Source organism: Hermetia illucens, chromosome 2 (genome assembly GCF_905115235.1).
Source record: "Hermetia illucens chromosome 2, iHerIll2.2.curated.20191125, whole genome shotgun sequence".
Taxonomy (NCBI): Eukaryota; Metazoa; Arthropoda; class Insecta; order Diptera; family Stratiomyidae; genus Hermetia; species Hermetia illucens.
This window is the reverse complement of record NC_051850.1, coordinates 26,700,799-26,709,486: the sequence shown is the minus strand read 5'-3', so window position 1 is coordinate 26,709,486 and position 8,688 is coordinate 26,700,799. Positions and strand designations below refer to the sequence as shown.

General features: G+C 44.1%; 1 long non-coding RNA gene across 1 annotated transcript in view; it reads left to right on the top strand.

Annotated features, from left to right (window-relative positions):
• LOC119648723 overlaps positions 1–8,688 on the top strand; it is a 43,399-nt gene that overhangs the window by 10,403 nt on the left and 24,308 nt on the right. The gene's annotated exons all lie outside the window — the stretch shown is intronic.

The following is an 8,688-nucleotide window of genomic DNA, read 5'->3' as shown; positions in this document are numbered from 1 at the left end:
TTCCCATACCAGTTTAGAGTCCACTTGGTTGGACTTAAGTGCCTTGATCGCTGCTTGGCTATCGGTGAGAATAGCTATGTTCTGCCCCCTGTAGTTCCTTTGCATATTAAAGGAGACACATTTGTCTATAGTGTATATTTCCGCCTGGAATATGCTAGTGTATCTGCCCATTTGCTCAAAGTACATTTTCCTTGGACCAATGACACCGGCACCCGCTCCCTCTGCTGTGAGGGATCCGTCAGTGTACCAAGTAATCAGTTGCTGGTTTAAGCCATATATATATATACAGTCGAACCTGGATATAAGGAATTGCAAGGGAAACTCACTTAAATTCCTTATAAACAAGTTTTCCATTTATCCAGTTTTCCTTATACAGAGGCTTTCAGCAAAAAATTCCTTTTATCCAGGTTTTTAAAATCACCTGGTGTATTTAGTATTACAGCAACTTTGAGTTTTCATTTAAATACAAATAAATAATCCGCATGATAAATAAAATTAAAAAGAGTATATCAATATCAAAGATTCTTTATTTCATAAGTCGTCACTGTAATCAGTCGAATACATAAATGGAATGAGTGTCTATCTCATAGATATTAAGTTTTGAAAAAATCAAATATTTTTGTTTGTTTATCAGTGACCACATTTTCAACGTTTCTTTCAAGAGCGATAATATTTTCGAATATCTTTGGTTCGGTTTCACGCTGTTCAAAAAATTTTGTTAAAGTATGCAGTGCCTCTAACGCTTCCCTCTTCTTTACAAGTTTTATTTCAAGAGTATCGCCGTGATCTTCATCACTATCGTTTTCATTGGTGTCACACATTTGGAGGGTGCTCACAATGTCGTCGACTGTTTGCTCTCCTGTAACCTCGATATTTTCATCGACGTTTACATAATCTTCGAAGCTAGGTACCCTCTCACCGGCATTGGAAGTTAATTCAGACCACTCTTGGAATGAAGGCCGTAACTCCTCATGTGAAGAGTCCCATTCGGAATATTGGGGCTCTTGTAAACCATTTATCCTGAACCCTGCTTTCCTAAAACAGTTAGCTATAGTGGTCTGGGTTACAGATAACCATGCTTTTTTCACAAATCTCATTGCGATGAGAACGTTTATTTCCAAGCTACCGTTGCTTTCGAGATTTGTTAAAATATGGCGAACAACCTCCCGACGATAATTAATTTTAAAATTTTGAATCACTCCCTGATCTAGGGGCTGCAGCTTGCTGGTGGAGTTTGGAGGTAGGTAGACAACTTTTATGTGTTGTAGTTCATCTGAGCTGTAATGGGCAGTACAATTATCGATAAAAAGTAAAATTTTCCTATTTTCGAGGCGCATCTGAATATCGATTTTCTTAAGCCATTCCGAAAAAAGTGCTGCAGTCATCCATGCTTTGCTATTGTTTTTGTATTCAACAGGAAGAGTTATCACGCCTAAAACAGAAAAAAATCTATAGTATTTTAACTATCGACTCATAACCTTTATTCTGTTAATGTCATTTATACAGTAACAGCGAACGAAGAATCTTTTACTCACCTGCAAAACATCTGGGTTTCCTTGACTTGCCGATAAGAAAAACGGGTAATTTCTCAGTGCCAGTCATGTTCGCACATAAAAGAATAGTGACACGTTCCTTGCTGTACTTCCCACCATGACACGAAATTCCCTTAAAGGTAAAGGTCTTATCTGGCAAGCATTTAAAAAAGAGCCCTGTTTCGTCTGCATTGAAAATGTCGTTAGGAGAATAATCTCCCAGCAAAGCGGGAAGATCGTTTATCCACTGGCTACATGCGTTGATGTCTACAGCACCACTTTCACCAGAAATTTTTTTAAAAATAAGATCATTTCTTTTTTTAAAGCCATCCAACCAACCGTTGCTGGCGCAAAAACCTCCAATCGTCAACTTCCTAGCAAATTCTTCAGCTTTTTCTTTCAAAATCGGTCCATTTACAGGTACATTCTTGCTTTGGCACTGTTTCAACCACTCCACTAAACACTGTTCCAGATTCGGATATTCCGAATTACGATTTCTTTTTATTTTGCCATGTCCTTCAGAACACTCTTGTTTGATTTTGTCGCTTTCTTTTAAAATACGACACAATGTCGACAGCGGCACGAAATATTCCGCGGATATTGCATTCCGAGTTTTTCCGTTTTCAAACTCCTTTATCAATTTCAATTTCTCACTTAAACTTAAATTTTTTCTCTTGTTTTCGGACATGACAGCCTTTTATTATTAAAAGAAACAAAAGTTATAGCGGCAAAGGAACAGTAAAAGGTTTAATTTGCAAGTGAAAGAATCGTCACCACTATCACCGAGTTTCAAATTAAACTTTGAATAAACAAAAAATTTCAAAACGTGTCACAATAAAAAATTGCACGATTCTAAGAAAAAAAAAAGACCTTCCCTTTTTGTCGTTCAGGGGAAAATTCCATATATAGAGGTCATGACAACTGAATAACATAAAAATTTCCATTTATAGAGGCTCCGGAAAAAAAATGAATTCCTTATAAAGAGGTTTTCTATTCCATATATAGAAGTTCGAAAAATTGAAAAATGTTATTTTTTCTTTGAAAATTGAAGGCGCACGAAAAATTGTTCCATTTAAAGAAGTTTTCCTTATATCCAAGTTCCTTATATCCAGGTTCGACTGTATATATATATATATATATGGATGGCGTACCAGGTTTACCCTCACCTGAATTGCAAACGCAGAGCTGCATGCGACCAGGCGCGTGTCATGGGTTGCGGATAATGACATGACCCACCAGGTCAGCTACGAATATCGCAAGTTAATCTTGTAAATAAGTAGCCGCGGACAAGCAGAACGTTTCCCTCTGTGTTCGTCCTCCCTTACCGATTCTTCCCGTTCAGGGGGAGTAAACCTCCTTAACAAATCCGTAATCCGGGGTGAAGGGATCGGCGTGCCTATCGGATGAATTGCAGTGACGTTACACTGTATTTCAGCGGCTCCCCTCCAAATACCTTCCCTACCTTTGGAGGTAACCATGGGGCATTGCAACATTGGGGCTCTTTTGCAGGGCTGACTGGTTCCCCATTACTCGTGGGAATAAAATTGGGGACTTTGGTTTAAATTCTTTAAATGGGACCCCAGGGACACGAAGACAGTACCCAACACGGTTAAGGGTCGTTCAACAACATCAGAGCGGCTCTTCGCCCTTGGATGTTTTGGCGGTTATGCCGTCAACCACCAGGGACGGGAGACCTAGGCGTCGTATGGTTTGGACGAACCAACTCAACGAATTTATCGTCCGCGCCTATTACCGTGTCACGGATTTGGAACGGAATCCATCAGGGTACAGACATCGACTACATGACGCGTTCATAACCTGATTTTCGGAGCTAAGTCATGTTCCGGAACAGAACGTCGTCAACCAGTACCGAGTGATCGTGAATAACAACCGAGTTGCCTTACCAACTAGGCAACAAATCTTCCAAGAGGTTTCACTTGAGCTCGGGCTGGAGTCATCAAATTACCGGACTAGTCAAAGGAGTAACACAAGTACTCCACCTGTAAGGCACTCCATGAATCCAGTAGTCAGGAGAAGCTTAGTAACTGGGGATGTCGACCCAATTTATAATGAGGCTTTGACCGCATTCCAGGTCGCATTCACAGAGTATGCTGAGATTCTCCCAGACGCTAGGCCAAGGATCCCAAAACTGAAGTTTACTTCGGCAACTACTAACATCATTGCTGCCGTTGACAGAATTTTGGCTGATCGTTTGGCTAGCGAGATTACTGCTACAGAGGTTCACAGCCTGATCTACGTTGCAGCTGCCACGGTTATTCGTCTCCATAACCAACATCTTAGAGCGAATAACAGAGGTATGCGCAGAAGGACTTTGCCGTTCTGGGTGTTTCGACTCAACAAAAGAGTCGAAAAGATGAGAAAGGAGATTGGTCGTGTGACGCAAGCACTCCTTGGAAATCCATCACCAAGAGTGCACAGATGCGTTGCGAACATCATTGGAAACTACCATCTGTCCAATGATATGCCAATCGAAGAAATCCTCGAGGTGCTGAAGCAGAAACTTGCGGTATGCTCCAATCGCATCCGTAGGTATCAGAAAAGCTTTCAGCGAAGGACAGACAACACCTTGTTCTTCCAGAACCAACGAGGATTCTACAAAAATCTCATCAACTCAGGTAGGGAAAGTAACCTCAATCTGGATCAGGCAGAAGACTTCTGGAGAAGTGTTTGGAGCGAATCCAGTCGTTGCAATTTAGAAGCAGCGTGGCGCCCACACCTTATGCGTTCATGCGAGGCCCTCCCCGAAATGACCATGCCTGACGTAACTGAAGTCGACGTTGAAGCAGCCCTTGACAAGGCAGGTAACTGGAAGGCGCCAGGAGTTGACAAAATTCACAACTTCTGGCTGAAGCGGTTCAAGAGCACTCACAGGATATTGGCAAATCAATTTAATCAGATGATTGCCGATCCTGATTTAGTTCCACCATTTTTCACCAAGGGGATAACTTTCCTCATCCCCAAGGAACAGGGTGTCTCTTGCCCTTCAAAATGTCGACCAATTACTTGTCTTCCTACCATCTACAAGGTCTTCACTTCAGTTCTGTGCGCGAACATCTCAAAACATCTTGATGTTCATAAATTGATAGCTGAGGAGCAAAAGGGATGCGCAAAAGGCTCCCGAGGCTGCAAAGAACAGCTTATAATCGATACGGTAGCTGTAAAGCAGGCTGTCCATCAAAAACGAAACATCTCGACAGCCTACATCGATTATAAATCAGCCTTTGACTCCATATCACATTCGTGGTTACTACAAGTGTTACGCTTGTATAAAATCAACCCGAATGTTGTTCTTCTACTGAGAACAGTAATGAAGAATTGGAGCACGAAGCTATCGGTATCTTCGCAAACATCAGGAGAGATACCAATCAGGCGTGGCATTTTCCAAGGCGACTCTCTAAGCCCACTGTGGTTTTGTTTGGCTTTGAATCCGCTATCCCATCTTTTGCATGAAAGCAAATACGGGTTCCAAGTCAAGCATGGCATATTGTCGAAATGTACATTAAGCCATTTAATGTACATTGACGACATCAAATTGTATGCCAAAGACGAGAACCAACTTCGCTCCTTGCTGGACATCACCATCCAGTTCAGCAGGGATATCGGCATGCAGTTGGGTTTGGAGAAATGTCGCATAAAAACAATTGTTCGGGGAAAACACACCGACAACGAAGGATACAGCCAAAATAACATCCGAATTGAGGGCATGGATTCGGACGACGTCTACAAATACCTCGGCATATTGCAAGCAACAACACCTGCTGTGGCAATAATTAAATCTAAGTTGCTGGGGGAATTTGAGCGGCGTCTGGATCTTGTCCTTAAAACTGAGCTGTACGGGAAAAATAAAATCATGGCAATCAACACCTTTGCCATTCCCGTCCTTCTATACACTTTCGGTGTGATACAGTGGAGTAATACTGATTTAGAATCTGTCAATAGACGGGTAAGGGTAGTTCTTGCAAACAACAACATGCACAATAGAGCTGCCGAAAAATTGAGGATCACTATCCCACGTCATCAGGGAGGAAGGGGGGTACTTGATTTAAAAACGTTGCACTACAATCAAGTGCATTCTCTTCGTGAGTTTTTCTATAAGAAACAATCCTCTAGCCAAATACATCAGGCTACCGTCATGGCAGATAATAAATTATCTCCTTTGAACTTGAGAAGCAGAGAATGGGATCCCATGTCGAAGGTTACTTCAGTCCAACAGAAGATCGACATGTGGAAAGAAAAACCCATTCACGGAGGTCATATAAAAAATTTGTTGTTGTCAGGCATTGACATCGAAGCCTCCAACAAATGGTTGACAAATGGTGTACTTTTCTATGAGACCGAAGCATTCCTAACTTCAATTCAGGATGCTTCGCTCCCAACAAAAAATTATAAACGGTACATTCTTCACGACTCCTCAATCACCAACTCCAGTTGTAGGTTATGCAACTGTGAAGAGGAGACCATTCAGCACATAACATCTGCGTGCAGGATGTTGAGCGGTACCGAGTACACCAATCGTCATAACTCCGTCTGCAAGATTCTCCATCAAAACCTTGCGTTGAAGTATAACTTAGTGGCAACCTACCATCCTTACTATAAGTATACTCCGCAGAGAATCTTGGAAAATGATCGGGTCAAATTACTGTGGGACCACACTATTGCCACCGACCACAGTGTTAATCATAACAGACCCGATCTAGTTCTGCTTCTGAAGGAAGAACGAGCGTGCTTTATAATCGATGTAGCCGTACCGTTGGACCGGAACACTGTTGAAAAACAGCACGAAAAAATCCGGAACTACGGCCCCTTGGCAGATGATATGAAGCAGACTTGGAGACTACAAAAGATCCAAGTAGTCCCAGTAATAATTTCAGCGACGGGATTAGTCCCGCAGAACTTACATAAAGCGCTGAAAACGCTCGATCTTAGGGCTGGACTATACATGGAGATGCAAAAAGCAGTTATCCTTGCAACCTGTGCTATAGTCCGAAGAGTCCTGTCCGGTAACAATCTGACCTAATGGGTTTCAGTCTTGATCCGCACTGTCTTCAATATAAGATCCATGTCTCTGTAGTGTAGGACCTCCGCGTCATTGGCTGAAGTGTTTGCGACAATCGAGATGTAGCAATACATTTTCGCATGGTCGCACACACTTTGCGTTAAAACGCATCATCGCTGTGATGCGGGCCTTTGGATGTTGCCTTCAGCCCATCCTTAGGTTGGTCGCCCCTCGGTCCGGTTGGGCGGGAAGAGGGTCCGTGGGCTTTTTGAACTATATATTAGTACCCTTGTATTTGCCCTAACTGGCAAATAGGAGGAATAGCAATTAACCATGGTACTGTTGAGATAAAGTAAAGTTATTGCGAATTAGAATGATGCTGATTATGTTTTGGAATCAAAAGGAATTTGGCCTGTGTAGCACCTCCAGAAGATCTTCGAAGTTCTCATTTAACGACACCAGGTCGCTGTGATGGTTAGGTAGGTTGGTATCAATGGCCGCTTCGAGGAGCCCAATTAGCGCTTTGGTGCGCCGTTCTGATGCCACAAACTCCTAAGACCGTCACTTTTGTTATGGGAGCATGGAGCCAGAGTCCAGCCGGCTCGGATCTTCAGAGCCAGCCCGTAGCATTTACGAAGGAAAGCAGCTCTCCCACCCTGCAGCTAGAAATCTCTCTGAGGTCCCCAAAGAATGGTTTACCCAGTGTCCGCAGCCTGACTCTAATCAGAGCTGGACAATCGCAGAGAAAGTGCATGAGGGTTTCCCTTCCTTCTCCACAGTTTCGGCAATGCGAATTGCAGGGTATGCCGAGCCTAGCGGCATGGTCCCTATGGGCCAGTGCCCCGTGCAGACCGCCGTAATTTTGAATGCATTTGCACGCGTCTGGCACAAGAGCTCTCGTGATCGGGCTATGTTATAAGCGGGCCAAACTCTCCTTGGCTTGGCACAGCTCGTAAGCCTTCGCCATCTTAGGCCCGCGGCTGCTAGGTAGTGCGAGTATACTCGACCCCTGACAGCCGCCAGCGGAACACCGACTGAATTCGCTGAATGACTGCTAAGAGCAGAGCCTTGCCTGGCCAATCCGTCAGCCCGCTCATTCCCTTCTATGTTCCTATGCCCGGGAACCCAGAGGAGGGTGTCCTTGAACGTGCAGCCCAGACTGTTCAGCGCATCTTTGCACTGTCCCACCCGCCTGGAAGATGTCGTCGCTAAGTACATGGCCTTGATGGCCACTTGGCTGTCGGTCAGAATGGCTATCATACACTTGGGGCTCGAATTTCGCTCCAGCCATCGACAGACTTCCAATATCGCCAGTACTTCTGCCTGGAATACACTGGCGAAACCTGGGAGATCATGCGACTGGGATACATTGTGTGTATTCGAGAAAACTCCCTCGCCGACTCCACACGCCATCTTTGATCCGTCCGTAAGGTCTTGGTAAGGAGATACTTCGTCTAGGATGTCGCTGTAGACGTAGTCTGATGGCACTACACGCTGCAACGTGATTAATGTGGAGGTCTAGGAGACGAGATACAGGAGTACATTTAGAGCATCTGCCGGGCAGGACTGCAGAGTCCCCAGTCCCTATTAAGCTTCATCCTATTTTATTTTTTCTTCAAAGCCTGCCACCATACAATTGAGCAGTACGTAAGGATCGGACGCACTACGGCGGTATACATCCAGAGAACCATCCTCGGCCGGAGACCCCATTTCTTTGCAAAGGTTCTCTTGTAGGAATAGAAGGCTATACAGGCCTTCTTAACCCTCAGACCTCAGGATTACACTCCGATACTGTACATTAGAGGAAAGAACCAATCTTTGTTCACTCAGCCGTGGTAGGTGGAATTCAGATATCCTTGGCTTGGTGGTGAATAGCATCAGTTCCGTTTTGGTTGGGTTTATGCTCAGTCCGCATCTTCCGGCCCACAGGCACACCTTCCGCAACGCTCCCTCCATGATGTCGCTCATAACGGACAGAAACATCCCGGATACTAATATCACCAAGTCATCTTCACCCTGCTGCTGTCCAATGTTCGTAGACTTTTGTCCATTACTATTAACTAGAGCACCGCTGAGATGGCGCTATCCTGGAGCGTGCCTCTGCTCACAGATCTGGTCAAGTGGTTGCTTCCCAGATTC